We start from the raw sequence: 19281 nt of genomic DNA, 5'->3' as shown, positions 1-19281 counted from the left end.
CAGCAAGGTGAGCAACGAACACCTTCTGGGGAGACAAGGGAAATGACTAACTCTGCTTGGAAGCAAAAACCTTTAAATTGGCTCTTTTCTGTCCATGGGTAAATTTCCAGTGTAGGGAGGGTATATTTATCTTGTCTGGGAATCTTCATTTGCAATTGCATATTCCAAGGGTTTAGGAGGGCCTTTCCAGTTTGGGAAAAGGAGCGGCAAACGGTGGTACCCCCTGGCAGCAGTTCCTAATTGTGTGACCTTGGGCAAGTCACCCTAGCCTCCTGGGAGATAAGACTCTCTTCTCAGTAAAATGGGGATCATAATACCGGCTCCCTGACATGCTGCTGTGGGATTGGGAAAGCCCTTGCCTGTGAAACACTGAGCAGAATGCCTGGTGCATAGTAAGAGCCCATTAAAATTGAGCTATTATTGTTATCCTTAGCTGAGTGAGGCAGCTTTGTATCTCCACATTTCAGAGAAAAGTACTGGGAAAAACATTTCCGGGTCTCCTGCCTGCCAGGTCAGCGCTCACTTCAAGCAGCCAGTTTAAAAGCACCCATTTGTTCAAACAGATTCAGGCCTTGTGTATCTGCAGCACCGATCTTGACCCCAAAGGCTAATTCTCTTTTCTTTTTTTCTTTTCTTCTCCTCTTTTTCTTTTCTTTCTTTTTAAATGAATGCCTGCACACGTGTTATTTATTTATTCATTCTTTCTTTATTTACTTATTTATGGTTAACCTTAAATTGAGGTTTGAGCCGAAACTCAAGCTGCGCATACTTGAAAGGTGGACGGGCTCGTTGGGCAGCGGTTAGAGCTCTCGGGGTTTCCCCGCGGGGCTGCGAAGAGTACAGACAGGAAGCCCGGGACCCGAGCGCCTGACCAGAACTTCCCCGGGGGAGGCTGGAGCAGAGCACGAGCATCCTGCCCAGAACTCTCCAGAGCGCGCCGGCCGAGCGCGTCGTCGCCTTCCCCAGCGCGCGTGCAGAGGGTCCCGGGCCCCCGCCCGTGGGTCCAGACTCAGCGGGCAGCGGGAGGGAGGTTGAGGCTATTCCCCAGGGAGAGGTTGACCCTGCCAGGCTGGAACCTTCCATTCCGGCCCAGCCTTTTCCCCCTTCTCTGCGCCCAGGAGGGAATCGAGAAGGGACTTTCCAGAGAGCGTTAGCGTGCAGGGTGTGGAAATGGAATAAAAGCATATGCAAATAGGCCCTTGCGTGCCTTCCTCTACCCCTGCGAGCAAGAGCCTTTCTCCAGAAAGATGTTCTTGCTCCAAGACACTTGACAGCGCTCTTCCTTCCCTGGACGGCGGCAGCAGGGCCGAGTGAAGTGGTAACACCCGGGCAGCGGCAACGCCTGGGTGGGCCGGGTGGACAGGAGGGAGTAGCAAACAGAGGAGGGGAAGAACGGCCGCTGAGTTGGAAAGACAAAGTAAAACGAAATTTTAGGAGCTCGCTGTGAGTATGAGCTGGGAAAAATAATCATGGCAGGCTGATTTATTATGTACGTACCCTCTGTCTGAAAAGTAGCTGGCTTTTGTACAGTGGGTTATTGCAGAGTAAATGGCACATTAAAGATATAATCAAGATGTTTAAGGCATATTGAATGACGTTAAAAAGTAGGTGAGACTTCTGTCACGGTCTATAAATATAAAACTGTCAGGGCCTTGGAGAGATTTCCAGTGCTTTAGTTAAGATGTGGCTCCATTCCCACAAGGAAAATATTTTTAACCTTTCGTTATTTTCAGGGTGGGGTGGGATGGAGTCTGGAAGTGGTGTAGAACCTATAGGGATGATAAAATAATATGCTTTAAACCCTGGAGTTGTAGACTGTAACCTCTACTTAGCAAGTCATGAACTTCCTTGCAGTGACAGTAGCATGAAAATATTACATAGTGCATATTGGTACTTTTTATTTTATACTGGAGTATAGTTGATTAACAATGTTGTGTTAGTTTCAGGTATACAGCAAAGTGATTCAGTTATACATATACATGTATCTATTCTTTTTCAAATTCTTTTCCCATTTAGGTTGTTACATAATATTGGATCTCATTCAGTCCTGCCTTTGGGTGTAAGAGTTTTTGTGTTTTGAAAATAATCTTTTTTTTTTTTTTTAACATGCTGAACCTGACTTTATATTATTGGGGCAAATAGCGTAGCTTTTCTTTCTTAAAGACTTAACTGTATTATTGTATTTTCTTGTCTTTTGGGACCTGTACATTCAGTGTCCATTATTTCACTTGCTTACCCAGAGTTCTGCCTGATTTTTCCCCAAACTCTTCTGATTGCTGTACACTGCTGACATTTGCCCCCATGTTGTAAACTATGGATTTGAATAGAGTGGATTTCTCTTCATTTGTTTAATAAATATCACCTTGCTATCCTTAGTCATAGCACTTTTGAGAACAGATAAGCAAACTCTTTATGCTGGAGTTCACAGAGGGAGAAGAAGGTAGAAACTTGACTTGGGGGTTTGCTCAGATAGTTTGGAGCTGCTTGGATTGGTAGCACGTGGACTGGCTGGGGTCGGAGTCTTTTCTTCAGGATCTGTCCAGGCCCAGGCATGGGATGGGGTGCAGTGCTGACTGGAAGGCCGGTGATGATTCTTGGTTATCCTCTTATCTCTGAATTCCTATCATCCCACCTTTTTCCAAGGACCCTGAAGAAACTTAGTGTAGTCTTACCTTCTCAGTGTGGGCCTTTGGGCTAAATCTGTAGCAAATGTTTATTTTCTCTGACTGTCAGCATTTTATAGGCTTGGGTGTGATCCGAAAAGCCAGCTTTGGGTACTTTTTAAAATTCAAATGGTGATTCATCCCTCTGGTTGTTCTACAATCTGGCAAAAGTTCCTTATTTTGGTCCTGGCCTCAATCTTAATAACAACAAGACATTCTTTTTATTTTAATGATCACTAATGAAGTATTTTTATGGTTTACAATTTGCAAAGCATTCTCATTTGGGTCATTTCGTGTAATTCTCCCATAAAATCTGTAAGGTTAGTAGAGATAGTAGAATTGGCACATAATGGGAGCTTATTAAATATTTGTTGAATGAATGAATTATCCCCATTTTACCCATTGAGACTCAAAGAGGTCAAGTGACCTACTGAAAGCCCCACTGCCCAGGAGGGACTCGAACTCAGATCTTCTGATTTTTTTCCGCTCCAGATCGGCTCTGATATAATGTTTTACATGATATTTGTTGTCTTTTCTCTAGGGAAATGTCTTTGATTCTCCAAAAAAGATACTGAGAAACTGCAAACAGTTGCCTGTACTATCAGAGGGTGGCCAAGAGCTTCCCTACCCCTTTATACAGACTTTTCTTAGGCTCCTTACTCTGCCAGAAATTTATATCTTTAAGGTCATGACCGTTTGGATATGTTCCTTATTGGGGATAAACATTCAAGGTTATGCTGAAAAAATGACTGTCTTGGATTTTTAGTATTTCTTGGAGGTGTGGGCATAAAACCACACAGATCTCAGAGGAAACTAATACCACGGTTTTGCGTGTGTAGCTGAACAGCTGTCTCTAGCTTTGTCTCCTGAGGTATGGGGGGAGGCATGCAGTGCCATCTTTTGGCCGGGGGCCTGGTGTGCGGGGACCAGAGGTTGCCTGGCCTACAGTAGTTGTGACCACTGCTCCCACTGCTTGAGGAACTGTCATCCAGATCCGCTCGGATATTAAAATAACAAGGAAAGAGCCCCCTGTTCTCCCAAAGCCGAGACTTAGGCTCTATGCACCAGTAACACTCCATCTGCTTGCCAGAGACTTCCTTCAAGCCCCGTGACACCAGGAAGGAGAATTTCCCTTCTAAATCTAAAGCTAGTTAGAGAGGAATGACAGCGGGAGTCCACCTGGGCCCTTTCCCTTTGACTTCTGTAATTGGAGATTCAGAGCTTTGGCTGTGAAGTTTCTCCCAGAGGAAAGTTGAGAAAACAGTTCTGATTCCTTCTCTACTGAACTGACACCCCTTCTGTCTCCAGTGTGTGATTGTATGGCCACGTAGGTGGTCTCAAACCTGCCAGTATTGCCCCTGATGGCTTATGTGCCTTGTTTAGAAAGGCCTTTCTGAAGTGAAGGCTATAAAGATTTATTCTTATATTTATTTTATTTGCAGTTAACTCTTTCATCCAGCTGAAGTGTATTTTTCATAAGGTGTGAGACAGATCTGAAGTTAATATTTTCCTCTATAGATGCCAGTTTCCCCCTCTGCAGTTCGTTTGTTTGTTTTTTAATAAGCTTTTAACTTTAGGATAGCTTTAGATTCACAGAAAATTTGCACAGAGAGTACAGAGAGTTCCTGTGTACTCCTCTCGGCTGCTTTTTGACTTGAAAGGATATATTTTTGCCTGGTCCTAAATTCCCACATATACACAGATGTCTTTCTAGAATCTTACTTTTATTCTATTGATGCATTTGCTATTTCTGCCTCAACGTCCTATGTTTAATTAATATTAGTTCTAGAGAGTTCATAGCTTTTGCTAGGGAATCTGAGATCTTACAAGGCTTTTAAGAGGTCATGTCCAGACCTCAGGGAAGGAAGGCAGTATTAGCCCTGTGTATGGGTGTTAACTGCTGCTGAGGTGACTGGCCAGGAAGGAACACATGTACCTCTCTAGTACACAGGGAGGGGTCATCATTGGTGACCTGCGTCTTGTAGAGAACGCCCTGTTCCTTGAGCACAAGCCTCGGACGCAGTAACACGGACTAGGCTCTGGGGTAGGGTTTTTCCTCCTTAGTACCACTGATATTTTGGGACTGATCGTTCTTTGCTGTGGGGCTGTCCTATGCATTGTAGGATGTTTAGCAGTATCCCTGGTCTCTACCCACCAGAGGCGTTAACAGCCCTAACTACTCACGACAATCAAGTTATGTTCAGACACTGAAAATATCTCCTGGGGACCAACCTGCATGCCTCACCCTCACCCCAGCTGAGAACCACTGGTCTGGTTCTAGCTGCCTGAGCGTTAACCCTGGCTCCACCGTTCAGCAGCTGTGTGCCTCTGTTTCTTCCTCTGTAAAATGCAAACAATAATGGTGTTTGTCTCCTAGGATGGTCCTAGGAGACCATTTTACCATTTGGGCAAATACACATAAAACACTCAGAACAGACACTGGTGGGACAGGTCCTAGCCCAATGTTAGCTATTACTATTATTTAAAAAGCCCTTTATATTTGCTCACACTTCTAATAAACACACAGACTTCCCATTTTTCTACTACCTCCATAGCTTCCCCACCACAGAGCAAACGTGTTTAAAGCCTAACAATATTTGCCCCAAAGTTACATGTTAATGAAATGGAACTCTATTTTCAGGGTTCTGTAACTGCTAATTAATCAGCTCCCATGATAAACTCATCCGAGCTGCCTGCGATTTTTATTTGCAGCTACAGAAGAGCAATTCCAGTTAGTGAACAGGCCTTTAAGTGACAGTCCAGCTTTGTGGAACAGCAGAAAGGCCCAGAAACGATTCTCTAAGCAAGACAGTAATGCCAGTGGGAAGAGAGAAATCTGGGATGAGGAGAAGACTGAGGGTTTGCTCAATTCATTCACTTGGTGGCTTTGGAAATGCTGTGTTCATTTATCGTTGAAACACACCATCATCTTGCAGTTCAGAGAGGGCTGGATGGAAGACTTGTCTTCCAGCAATTCATGTGACTTAGTCACCCAGAGGTTTTTTTTTTCCCTTTTGTAGCAGTAGCTTTTGTAAAACCATAATGTTTGCTGTTAAGCTTGTCCGAGAACCCCTCTCATGGGGATGATTATTTCCAGTGTGTAAGAAGAGCTGGCTGATATGGGGGAGGGGGTGTGGGCTCTTTCTACCTTCGTCCAAAGGGCTCACTTCCTCCAGTGAAACCAGGAGTGGTTTGAAGAGGCGAGGACTGCCCTGGCTTGAGCTGGAGGGGCTGGAGTCTGGGTGGGGCTCATTAGTTTGCTGGCTTCAGTGAAGCTTGGTTAATTCACTTAGCCTGTACCGCTGGGCTGTTGGGGACCTGGGTTCGGGAATTGGAATGATTAGGTTGAAATCCCAGTTCCTTAACTCTCTGGCTGTGTGGCCTTGGGCAAGTCTCTTGAACCTTTTCTCATCTTTAAAATGATGTTGATGATTGTACCTTCCTCATAGCTTTTTTTTGTGACTTTTAAGTGAGATAATTCATTTAGCCCAGTGGCTGGTGCATAATAAGCACTTAATACATCTTAGCTGTTATGGTAATTGTATAATTATCATTTATTTGAGTGTCCTCTGTGAGTACATTCAGGTCAAAATTCTACAGTTTGTGCCTCCGAAGAGTTTAATACTCTGGAAATTAGTGTTTTGACAGGTGAGCATCGAAGGCTGGGGAAGTGGGAGGGAGTCAGAGAAGTCCCCAGAGACTGGTACCTTAGTAACCACAAGGGCATGGACCCTGGATAAGGCAGAGCCTGTGGATAGAGGGAGAGACAGTCAAGGCCATGGACACAGGGACAGGGAACTTAGAATCCTCCCCCCCCCCCGCCAATAGGAGACAGTTACCAAGTTTAAAGTGGATAGGCTGGAAGACCAGAGAGAGAAGTATCTCCCACTTCTGCTGAGTGAATCCAGCCATCAGTTTCTGCAGACTTTAAGCCTGTTTTGTAGTAAGCTCTGCCTGATTCCTGGCCAAGTGGGCCCTAGAGCCTAGAGGTGCCTCCCTGACCCTCTTCCCGTGCATGGGCTGCAATCAGTTGTTTGGTGAGTTGTGTTTTAAGTCTCTTTTCTCTTCATAGGAACTCACCTCATGTTTATAAGGGGATTTTGTTTTACACAAAGGGCTAGTGAAGTTCAACCCTGGAGGATAACCCTGCAGTTTCTTACTGGCAAAGATTTGTCAACTCAGTTTCTTTAATATGGCCACGTCTGCTCCAGCTTTCCTCCTAAGGCTGTGTGTGGAGACCTAAATGAGATAATCACTCAGACTGTTTAAGATAAAAAAAAATAATAATAAAGTGCTATGTAAGGGACTGTTTTTTTAGTAGTGAGCATATACAGCAATTTGGAAGCATCTCCTTTATACCTTTGGGAAATGAACTGGAAGACCAGGATTCATTTAGCTCTGAAAGGATTTTAGATTTGCAAAGTTATACCAGATGAGTAGCTCTCCTAAAAGCCTCACATACTAGAAACTCATTCCTATATTCTAAGTGTATATAGCAAGAGCAAAGTGCCACAGTAGTAATTTTGGGGCGGCAAAATCTTATTTATAACGACTTTTGGGTTAGTTTTTATTTTTTCCTCAAAGAGTGGGGAAAATACATGAAGGAGAAGGGCATGAATTCTTGGAAACGGAAATGAATAATTCGTCTATCATAACACACCAAGACCAAGTCAGGTGTGGGTTTCTTTCCGTAAGATAAATTACATACGTTTACCCAACAGAGTTACACAAGGAGTTCTGTCTTAAAAGAGAATTCAGGTTTTTATTGATTTAATACAACTTTAGGTTTCCTGGGCTCTGTACTGGGGAAGTGCTAATACTGGGTAGAACAGGAGTGTTGATAAATGTGAACAGTCAATGGTTAAAAGGCCTTTGTATTGTTCTTTTGTTTCCGTGTTTTCTGACTACAACTCTCATGAAGTTGATAAAATGTCTTATAATGTGGAGTACGTCCCGGTAAATAGGAGGCAATTACTTTGCTGAGTTGCTCTGTCCTGTTCTCCATTCCGGCTGAGAAATGGTTCTGGCTGTGCAGTTGAAGTTCACTGTGACCTGGCTGCTTCAGCAGTGCAGGAGCAAACTCCTGCCTCATTGGGGATGCAGACTCTGAAGAACCAGAGGTTGGAGGGTCTGGGTGACCCCGTACAGGTGGGGCCCCTGATGTCCCCTGTCCAGGTGATGCAGTGACTGTTCAGAGAGCTTGTGAGGAGGTTATCTGAAAGGTGTGGTGGTCTTCAGAACCAGAACATGACAGTTGGGTGGAGGGTGGGAGAGCAACTGGGAACAGGAGGGAATCTTCCAGAGGGCAGAGGGAACGAGTTGTTCATTATAAGAAAGACATAGAATTTGTTATCGCAGAACAATTACTTGAGAAATGTTTTCTAATCGTCTACCATGTGTAATGTACCCCTGTTATGGGGAGGGAGGGCAAAGAGGTTGAAAATATCACACCTGTCTTTGAGAATTTCCGTCTCACAAGGCATGCACTGATGGATACAAGACCCCACAGGATCAAGTGTTAAACTGCATGATGGATATGCGGGACTATTTCATGCCCTCCCCACAACTGTTCATCACATCCGGCCAGAATATTTTAAAAATGCAGGCAGGATCACATCACTTCCCTGTTTCTTCTGTTTTCCCCTGATTCCTAAGCAAGGGTGATGTGAACTGCCCCTTGGCTGCCTGGGCCTCCTTCACTTCTGTGCCATGGCTGGTCTCAGTACCATCCCCAGGAGAGGCGTCCATCTCAGTCCCCACTTGTGTGCCTGCTCATGTCCTATCTCAGAGTGTTTGAACATTCTGTTCCCTCTGCCTGGACTCCTGACCACAGCCTATTTTTCCTTCAGGATTTCTCCTTAAATGTCACTTTTTCCTAACTACCAGGTGCTTGGTAGGATCGTGTACTTTTCCATTGGCAGTGCTTCTCACATTTGAGCTCACTTGTTTTGTATGATTGTCAATGAGACCTCAGTCTTTCCTGCTATTTGGTCACCTCCAGGAGCATCAGGGCAGCAGCCGTGTTCATCTTCTTCCCTGCTGTCTCCAGCATCGTGCTCCAGAGCCTGACACATAGCAGGTGCTCTGTAAATGAGTGATGGATGAATGGATGGCTGGATGTGGATGGAGAGATTCCACTGTCCTTTAAAAGCACTTTGTCCCTTCTCCTACTGGGGTACTTGGTATGTTGTACTAAACATCCTGTCTACCCTCACATACCCTCACATGCCTACAGCTTCCAGAGGGCAGGAATTGGATCATAATCATCTTTTCATCACCAGGGTCTGGCTCACATAAAAAGCAATGAAGGTTTGTGGATTAAGAATGTATTATGCATGAATGGGGTCGGGGTGGGGGGCTTATCTGGGTTTTAAAGTGTGCCTGGGGATGAGGGTGAAGGAAAAGTGAATTTAAGCATCTAAAATAGCAGTGGGAGTTGGGATGCAAAATAAGATTAGGGTTAAAAAAAAAAAAAAAGCTGAAAACTGAATTAGATATATACCGCATAGTCACCAGACACAGCTTGACAGGATGTACTCATACTGCAGACTGGAGGCTTGGGTGGCAAGGTCGCTGGGAATTTCCCCACCCGAACTTAATGCCTTGAATAATGTCTGTCTTTCAGCCTGCTGTCCACCTCAGGAGTTTTATCCATTCTACAAATATTTATCAAGCACCTATTCTCTGCATTCCCAACAGGGGAACTGTCACCCCCAAAGGCACAAAAATTGGCTTGCAGGAGGTGAAAAATTTCATTCTTTTTATGTATAAAGCACAGATATGCATATAGTACATGAACTGATATATAGTATGTCTATGGTATTAAAATTTCATAGTGGGGGTGATTAGGAAAAAAATCTTTCTAAAAATGCTCTTTTGGGGGATGATAATGAAAAAAAGGTAGAGAACTGATTTGCTCTATGCCAGGCATTATTCTTGTCAAGGTGCCTACCCCCATGGAATTTTCATTCTTGTGGGGCAGGCAGTAAATAAATAAGTAGCCATAACTGTCAAAGAGTGAGAAATCCTGTAAAGAAGAAAAAAGTAGGCATAGAGATAGTGTGCATGGGGGTGAGTATGGGCACGTCTGTGGCTCTTTGAGGTAGGGGGTCAGGTAACTTGGATGAGGTGACACTTGAGAAGACTCTGGAAGAAGTAAGGGGGAAGAGCATCCCAGGAAGAGGCAGCAGGGTGGAGGAATTGGAACGGCAAGGAGGCCACTTGGGCAGGAGTGGATGAGTGAGGGAAGGATGGTGGGAGATGAGGCTGGAGACGGGACAGGGGCCAGGTCACATGGGCCTTATATGCCGTGCTAGGGGTTTGGGTGTTGCTCTGAGCAAGCTGGCAAGCTTTATGCAGGGGAGTCACTGACCTGATTTGCCTGGCTGCTGTTTGGAGGGTGGACAGTAGAGGCAGGAGTAGAATCAGGGGACCAGCAAGGAGGCTATCGCTGGGGTCTCCGTTGGAGGTGAATGGCGGCTTGGGTGAGAGAGAGGGGTTAAGTTCCATTGTACTGTGAAGGGAGGGCTCACAGGCCTTGCAGAGGGATGGAAGGGAGGGTGCGAAAGAAAGAGGAGTCAGGTAAGCCAAGGTTTAGCCCAGGCACTGGGTTCCATTTATGGAGACGAGATCGACTGTGGGCGGAGCACGCCTTCCCGGGGACCATTCCTAGAGTGAGGTCTTCCGTCTATCATCTGCAGGCCCCTCTTGTTGACGCTAGGCTTAGCATGTATATATATTTAATTTAATATGTATATATTTAATTTTAATTGAAAAATGTTATTTTTATACAATTTTTAAAGTTTACTTTCCATTTACAGTTATTATGAAATATTGACTATATTCCCCGTGTTGTACAGTATCTCTTTGAGCCTATCTTAGCATATATTATATATTGCCTTCTACAGTTACTTATCTTTCATCTGTATACATCGCTACCTTACCTAGTCTTTAAATTTCTTTAGGGAAGGAACTTTTTTTGTTGTTGTTGTTCTTTCTCCAAGAGGCAGGCAGTGGGGCAGAATGGTTACAATTGTTAATTGTGTGTGCTAGGGTGTTTTAACTGCTTAGCTTTTACCCTCTTTCCCTTTCTCTTCCCCCCTTCCTCTTCTTCCTCAGTGTTTTTTTTTGTTGTTGTTCAGTGAAGAAGGCAACCGTATCTACTTCCTACCACCACTTTGTGAAAGCAAAGTGAGACTTGCATATAAAGCCTTGCGTAGGTCTGGCAAGCGGTTGGTGGTTGGTGGTTTTTACGTCATGTGGCTCTCCCCTTCCCACTAGATTTCTGTGTTGCTGGCTCTTGTATCTCAGGGTCATCTAAGCTGGAGCTCTTTGCGGTAAGGGTATCCCTTTTCCCCTTCCATGTCTTGGTTTTCCTTCATAAAAAAAGGGGGAAGCAAGGAAACAGTGGAGCCCCTCAAATGCGGGTATTTGCTCTGTACGTGATGTTGAATCCTAAGTGTGACAGGCTCTGTTGAGTTGAGGATGATGGAGAAGCCTTTCCATGCCACCCGGGGGGAAGTGAGTGCCAAGTGAATCATTTTCAGTAAGTGGAATTGATGCTGCAGCCTGAGCAATACAAGACGTTTATATAGTAATCACCAAATTGTGTGGATCCAACCAGAATGAAAAATGCCTGGAGCCTTGGCTTAGGGCCATGGATGAACAGAGCATGAAGCCTGGCGTGGAACAGGAGGAGTGGAAGGCATGGGGGTAGCACGGTGATATAAACAGATGTACATTTAAGTAGAGATGAAAATACGTCGTTGCCTCTTTCCCTTTCTGCAGTCGTGGCAGACTTCGTTAATCTATCACATCATTCATTCCTGATTCTGATATAAAGCTAACATTTCTTGAGTGTTTACTGCATGCCAGACACTGTGTTCTGTGCACATCATCTTCTTTACTCTCCACAACAACTCAGTGAGGTGGGTCTATTATTATCCTCCTAGTCTGATGAGAAGACAGTCTCAGAGTGGTCAGTAATGTGCCCAGGGTCTCCAGGCTGGCCAGTGGCAGAGCTGAGATTACAACCCTGGCCACCAAACTCTAGAGCCTGCTCTCTAATTGTTACGCTTTACAGCCTCTAGCTATGCCCAGATGCTACCTCAGAATCCTTCTACCCCGTAAATTTATTCCCATCTGCTTCATTAAGGCTGTGGGATAGAGGTTCATACTACATGTGCTCATTTGTTCATTCATTCGCTCATTCACTAAACAATACTTCTGTGCGTCTGCCATGTGCCAGGCACAGTGTTAGGTGCTGAGGATTCCGTAGTGAATGAGACACAATCCCTGCTCGGGGGCTACGCTTAGTAGATCATGACTTCTTGTCTGAGACTCTCTGCGGGTAGGAAGAAGACTCAGAATTTGTGTGATTCGGGATACTTCCCTGTGTTGGACCAGAAGGTGTCCCGATTGATGATGGAAATCAGCAACAACCTGAAAAATGTATTATAATGCCCAAGCATGCACCCTGGACCAGAAATCGGGCCACCTGCCACCTTTTTCTGACTTGACTGATTGAGCTATTTGATCTTGGGCCTCAGCTATAACTCACGTTCAAGCAGTGCTTTCTTAAGCGTTCGTTCACTTTGTTCCTTCCAGTAGCTGAGTGGAAGGAGTTCTCTGAAGTGCAGAGAGGTTATGTGACCTGCCTGGTTCTCACAGCTGGTTGGAGACAAGCAGGTTGGAGACTAGAACCCAGTTCTAACTTCTAGCTCCTTGTTCTTACTATCTCATCATGCAGTATCTTAATGTCTTGAGGCCTTCAGTTTCTCCATCTATAAAATAGGGAAATTAAACCACATGGTCTCTAAAAGTTCCTCCCTCCTTCCCTCCTTCCCTCCTTTCCTCCCTCCCTTTCTTCCTCCCTTTCTTTCCTTTCTCCCAAATCACTGCAGTGCCTATGTGATCCAGACATTATGCTAGAAGTTGGAAATAATGTTGTGGAGAACACACACACACACACACTCACACTCACTCCTCAAAAAAGTTAAAAGCCCATAGAATGGGAGAAAATATTTACAAATCATATACATGGGACTTGTATCCAGAACATGTAAAGAACTCTTACAACTCAATAATAAAAACAGCCCAATTAAGAGCTTGGCAAAGGTTATGAAAAGACATTTCTCCAAAGACGTGCAGGTGGCCAGTAAACACATGAAAAGAGCCTCCGCATCATTAGTCATCAGGAAAATGCAAGTCAAAACCACAATGAGATACCACTTTACACCCAGCAGCATGGCTATAATCAAGAGAAAGATAATAACAAGTCTTGGCAGAGGGTGTGGAGAAACTGAAGCCCTTATACACTGCTCGTAGCCTTTGAAAATGGTGCCACCCCACTGGAAAACAGTCTGGAATAGAGTTACCATATGACCCAGCAATTCTACTCCTAGGGATGTACCCAGGAGAAATGGAAATGTATATCTACACATATGCTTGTACACAGGTGTTCACAGAAGCATTGTTTATAATAGGCAAAAAGTGGAAACAATCCATTTGGATTGTTTGAAGAAAATGTTTTAAAACTGGTTATGTTGATGGTTACATAACTCAATGAATATACTAAAAACCAACAAGTTGTACACTTTAAATAGGAGAATAGTATGATATGTGAATTATATCTCAATAAAACTATTATATATACTTTAAAAAGCCCTAGCATGAGCTCTGCCCTTGTGGAAAACATAATCTTGTTTGGGAGATAAGTATGAATCAAATAACTATACAAAAGTTGTTTTTTTTTTTTTTTTTTTTTTGGCGGTGCGCGGGCCTCTCATTGTCGTGGCCTCTCCCGTTGCGGAGCACAGGCTCCGGACGCGCAGGCTCAGCGGCCATGGCTCACGGGCCCAGCCGCTCCGTGGCATGTGGGATCTTCCCGGACCGGGGCACGAACCTGTGTCCCCTGTATCGGCAGGTGGACTCTCAACCACTGTGCCACCAGGGAAGCCCACAAAATTTTGTAGTTACCAATTATGATAAGTGCTATGAATAGAAAGAACCAAATCTTATGACAGAGACTAGGAGGAAGTTAATGGCGGTTAGGGAATAGATATTGATACTAGGAAAGCTGTAACATTCCAGTGCTCCAACAGAGATCCTCAAATAGCAGTGGCTTAAACAAGGTAGATGTTGAATTCTCGCTTATACAGTACTGCAGGTGTAAGCAGTGCGGGGCTCATATGGAAGCCCACAGTTGCAGGGATCTTCTGGCGTGTTGCTCTGTCTTTCCCCTGGGGGGGCTGCCCTCATCTGCATGGTCCACGGCGACTCTCCATCAAGTCTACAGGCCGGCACTGAGATGGGGAAGGGGGCGCTGGAATGCTCAGCATTTCTGCTCACATACAATGCTCAGTCACATGAGGCTGGGAAGAGAAGTCATATGCCAGGTGTCCATGTGCCCTTAGGGGCTCTGTTATAACCTTGGAGATCCTATTACTAAAGAAGGAGGGGAGAACAGATGTAGGGTGAACAATTAGCAGTTTCTGCCGTGGATGGCCTCTCTGAGGAAGTGACATTGAAGGTGAGAACCTGAGGATGAGTTGGTAGAGAGAGAGAGGGAAGAGTTTTCCAGGCAGGGGGAGAGCGTGTGTAAGGGAAGGCAGGAAAGCCCAGCTACAACGTTTAATGATGTTTAATGATGCGCGTGTCTGCGAAGCACATCCTCCAGGTGCTTAGGACTCAGGAGTGCCAGAACTAGACCTGGTCGTGGGAAGCAGCGGCTCTGGATTCACCTGGCTTTTCTCTCTTGTATCTTACAGGGCTGGGACGGGCCTGGGCCGTGAGGAGGGGGGCTTTGTGCCGACTCTGGAAAGCCTATGTGTATCCCCAGCTCTGAGAACTGAATTCCATGGGTTGTGTCAGTGTCAGACCTGTGAAGTTTAGTTCTTCAGCTGGGATATCTCTATCATCCTGGACTCGAGGGACATTGGAGAGAACAGATCCAAGGTCGGCTGAAGAACCTGGAAGACTGGAGACAGAAGGGCCAAGTCTCAGGCTCTGAAGCAATAGGGAGGATGGGTTCACAGGAGGAGCGCTCATTTCATTGTGAGAAGACTCGGATTCTAGCCGAGCAGCGTTCTAACTAGCTAAATGGATGCTCTAGGCAAGTCAGTTTTGCTGCTGCTGCTGCTTTTACTAGTTTACCTTTATTGATTACTTACAACGTTCCAGGTGCGGTACTAAGTGCTTTCCATGCTGTTATGGGAGACTCTTGGGAAAAATCACTTTAGTGAAGCTTGGGACGCCTGGCGCTGCCATGCAATGATTTTTTCCCCTTCTACATGGAATCAGACAGAATTAACAGAATGTGACAAGTACTCTTTGGCATGGATTGCTGAGCTAACTAGCTGGTCCCTCTTTAGGATGAGATACATGGATACATCCCTCTTGTGGTCCCCCTCTCCATTTATTTGAATCTCTACTTCCTTGCCTTCTGTAAGTACATTAGGGCTATATAGTGTCTTTGTATTCCAAACTAGGCAAAAGGAGGTTGTGATTAGACCTTACTGTGGTTCCCAGTTTCTCCCAGGGAAAAGGGATATGAGGGTTTTGAAGGCCTGCTCCCTTTGCCAGTATGGTCAACTGTGTGCTGTAGGTCAAGCCCTCTGTTGTCCTCCTGTGTCACTGTCAGCTTGGTCTGCTCTGAGGGTCACGCTTTCTACAATAATGATGATTTCCACCTTTAGGCAGAGGGCTGAGGGCTGAGGGCTGCCTAAGTAATATCTGGGCTTTATTAGGCTTTAGATTTGATGGGGAGCCAGGCATTCCCATCTATTGGAAATTCATCTTTGAGGGTCTTGGTGTCCTGAAATGTCCATCTCCGTATGTCTACAGAATGCAGGTGTGGTCTGGCCCAGGGAGGGGAGGCAGGCACAAAGTGGGAGGCCCACAGCACATGCCTTCTCACTGTGCCTTCTCAGTGACACTGATGTGTATCAAGTGCCCACTACATGCTGGGCACTGGGCTCAGTGCATCTTGTGCGTGATCTCAATGAATCTCACATCAGGCCTTATCTAGAAATTGAGGACAAATTAACCAAAGGATGTCAAATAAAAAAGTGTAATGATGTTATACGGTACAAAAGGGTGCTTGGTTCTTCTGAAGGCCCCTGGCGTGGGTGTTGGACATGCGTGTGCTCTCTGGGCTGTACTGATGGTATTAAGGGCCTCTCCCACCCCCTCTCAGTCTGCCCATTTCTGTCATTTGCTTCCTAGACCTTTAGCCAGTGACTCATTCTAGAACCGGAACACTGGTGAAACTCAACTGAGACCAGAGATCAGTGTCTTTGGTTCTAGATGCTGGAGAAATTCCAGAATTTACTCCAGAAGCTCCAAATGCTCTGGATTTCAGACCATCTGTGTTGTGAACAGGGGCTTAGAGCACAGACTCGTGGTTTACTGCAAAAGGCTAATCCTTAATGCAGGTGAACTCTTCCTAAAGCAAACCTGGTAAATGAAATATGGAATTCTCTCTCTCACGCACACACACACACTTAAAAAAATAACACAGTAGATCTATGAGGAGTAGGTGAAAATTCACTATATAAGATAATATTTCATTTCCTAAGAGAACTTTTATTAAGTAAGAGGTGATTCCATTAAGTAATACATTTTCCAAGGATTTTTGAGATTGTATTTGCTTTATCAAAACATTTTATATAAGTGGAAAAAGTAGGTTACAAAATTGCCTGGATTATATGATTCAATTTATGTAAAATTATAAATGCATAAAGGAATATGTGCATTGAAAATTGTACATCAATTTATCAACAGGGATTATTTCCTTAGTGGTGGGAATTAACATGTGTTTTTCTTTCTTTGTATTTTCTTCTAGTGTTTGATTCTTACACTGAGCATGATTAATTAAAACAATAAAGTTATTATTTTTTTAATCAATTTTTATTGGAGTATAGTTGCTTTACAATTTTGCATTAGCTTCTACTGCACAGCAAAATGAATCAGCCATACATATACATACATCCCCTCCCCTTTGGATTTCCCTCCCATTTGGGTCACCACAGAGCATCGAGTAGAGTTCCCTGTGCTATACAGTATGTTCCCCTCAGTTGTCTATTTTATACATAGTATCAATACTGTATATGTGTCAATCCCAATCTCCCAATTTCTCCCACCCCACCTCTTTCCCCCTTGGTATCCATACATTTGTTCTCTACATCTGTGTATTTCTGCTTTGCAAATAACGTCATCTGTACCATTTTTCTAGATTCCACGTACATGTAAAACAGTAAAGTTATTGAAGAAGATTTCACATACAGTTGTGATGAATCTAGACAAGTGCTAGTGCTGTGCATTTGGTAGAAGGTATGTTGCACAGGTGTGTCATGAAAGAGTGGATGGAGGTTCCTGATGTGTTCAGTGAAGGAGGTGGGCGTAGGGAAATATACAGTGTGATTTTTTTTTTTCAAGAGGGAAGTGTGTATGTGTGTCTTTGTATGGAGTCCAGTGGGTAGTGGGTGGTAAGGTAGCAGGCGATTTTTCTCTCTCCCTTACTTAGGCTTTTCTGCCCAAATAAGAAGAAAAATAACTCTCACCGTATATGTGCTACTTTCCAAGAATCCATCCATCGTGTAAACCAGTGGTTTTCAAGTGAGTTTCCTGGACGAGCCACATCAGTATCACCTGGGAACTTATTAGAAGTGTAAGTTCAGGCTTCACCCTTATCCTACTGAATAAGGAACTCTGGGAATAGGACCCAGTAATTTCTGTTTTAACAAGCCCTTGGGCTGAACTGTGGGTGTTAATCAAGGCACATCCCCACTCCGCCAAACTGAAACACAGCTGATATTGATATGAAAGATGCTGGCCACTCCTACAAGTATGAGGGTAGGTATTCTGTAAAACTGATCTCTGAGAGATGAAGGGCAGGACCACAAACCTCTAGATCCTTACCAATGATCATTCCCTGCAGTGAACAGTAGATCTAAGTTTTTAAAGTGCAAACTTCAAGTGCATAAAATCACCTGAAGAGGTTGTTAATTAAGGCAGATTCCTAAGTCATGCCCCTGACCTACAGACTCAGCATCTCCTGAGGTCTGCCATTTCAACCATCACCCCTAAGGGATTCTATCAAGGAAGTTCTAGGACAACACTTTAAGCAACGGTTTTAGGCTTTTTCAGACTCTCTTTTCTCCCCCCCTGTATCCTCGCTTACATTTCTTCCTTCCTTCTCATCCCCTCCCTTCCTGCTGTGATTGGTGGGCTCTCAGAGGCAGATTCATCATCCTTTCGGCTCTGTGCTTCAGAGAGAACAGGTCAGATGCTCTTGGAGAGGTGCCTTGGGAGTAATAATAATAATAATGGAAGTATTGACTTGCCATCCTCAGATTACAGGGGAAGGTCATGATTTATCAGCTCACGTTGATGGGACACGGTGGGTAGCTGGACACACACTCAATAGTCACTGTCTATCCACATGACAAGGCTGCTGAGACTCAGTGACTTAGGGACACAGTGGTTTCTTAAGTCCTCCCAGCTGTCAAACCCCTGTGTTAGTTAAGGTGAAGATTCCTGTATTAGGGTTCTGCAGAGAAACAGAACCAGTAGGATTATATACACATAGAGATTTATTATAGGGAATTGGCTCATGTGATTACGGAGTACCACTTGGCAAATCTCATGATCTGCAGGGTGAGTCAGCAAGCTGGAGACCCAGGAGAGCCAATCGTGTCCTTCCAGTCTGAGTCTGAAGGCCTGAGAACTAGGAAAACCAAGGTGTAGTTCCAGTCCAAAGGCCCGCAGGCTCAAGGACTAGAAAGAGCTGATGTTTCAGTTCGAGTTGAAAAGCAGAGGGAAAAAATGTCCCAGATCAGCAATCAGACAGGAGGAGTTCTGTCTTACTCCCAGGAGGTCAGCCTTTTTGTCTATGCAGGCCATCAACTGATTGGATGAGGCCCACCCACACTGGGGAGGGCAATCTGCTTTACTCAGTCCGTCAATTCCAATGTTAATCTCATCTGAAAACACCCTCACAGACACACCCAGAGCAATGTTAGATCAAGTATCTGGGCACCTTGTGACCCAGTCAAATTGACACATAACGTTAACCTTCACAGTTCCTTTTTCATGTTTTTTCACATCTAGGTTCTCTTGCCCTCTTCTCTGATAATATTTCAGAGCTTGGATGTCTGGTTGGCACAGAGGCTTGAAAAATGCTCTGGGGGTAGGGGTGGGGAGCCAGGCATCTTGCCCCATTACTCTTTGTTCTTCTTGGCATTAAAGTGCTTTGAGGAACTGTTTTTGAAGGAAGTCCTGCTCCTACCTCCTAGGGCGGCCCTTCCAAGTAGAAGAGCTAATTTCAATTTTTCCTGGGAAAGGCAACAGTATGATTACAACTTTCCTATAGTAGGTGTTTGCAGTGCTCCAGGTGTCTTATATGAAGAAAGATATCATCTCCATTTTCTAGATGAGAAAACTGAAACTCAGGAAGGTTATGTACCTCGCCTAAATTTCACACACTATTAAGTTTCACAGCCAGGATGTTAATCAAGGCTGCCTAATCAGAGCCTATGTTCTTTTCACTAAAGTTTGTACTGGGCTTTACAGTTTATAAAGCACTTTAACACACATTCTTTTATTTGTTGACTGTAGC

The 19281-nt window shown here is 44.5% G+C and overlaps 1 long non-coding RNA gene across 3 annotated transcripts in view; it reads left to right on the top strand.

The window, feature by feature from the left end:
* Positions 1 to 270: 270 nt before the first annotated feature.
* The window catches only part of LOC117202205 (uncharacterized), a 166256-nt gene continuing 147245 nt past the window's right edge, over positions 271 to 19281 (top strand). For 2 of the 3 annotated variants that reach the window (XR_007476746.1, XR_007476745.1), the window contains exon 1: positions 271 to 1443. This is a non-coding gene — a long non-coding RNA (uncharacterized LOC117202205). Of the gene's footprint in view, positions 17332 to 19281 lie in introns of all 3 variants that reach the window. The other variant, XR_007476747.1, reaches the window with a different exon arrangement.

This window comes from Orcinus orca, chromosome 3, assembly GCF_937001465.1.
Source record: "Orcinus orca chromosome 3, mOrcOrc1.1, whole genome shotgun sequence".
NCBI lineage: Eukaryota > Metazoa > Chordata > Mammalia > Artiodactyla > Delphinidae > Orcinus > Orcinus orca.
Note: the sequence above shows the minus strand (reverse complement) of the source record. Positions and strands in the feature narration are given on the sequence as shown.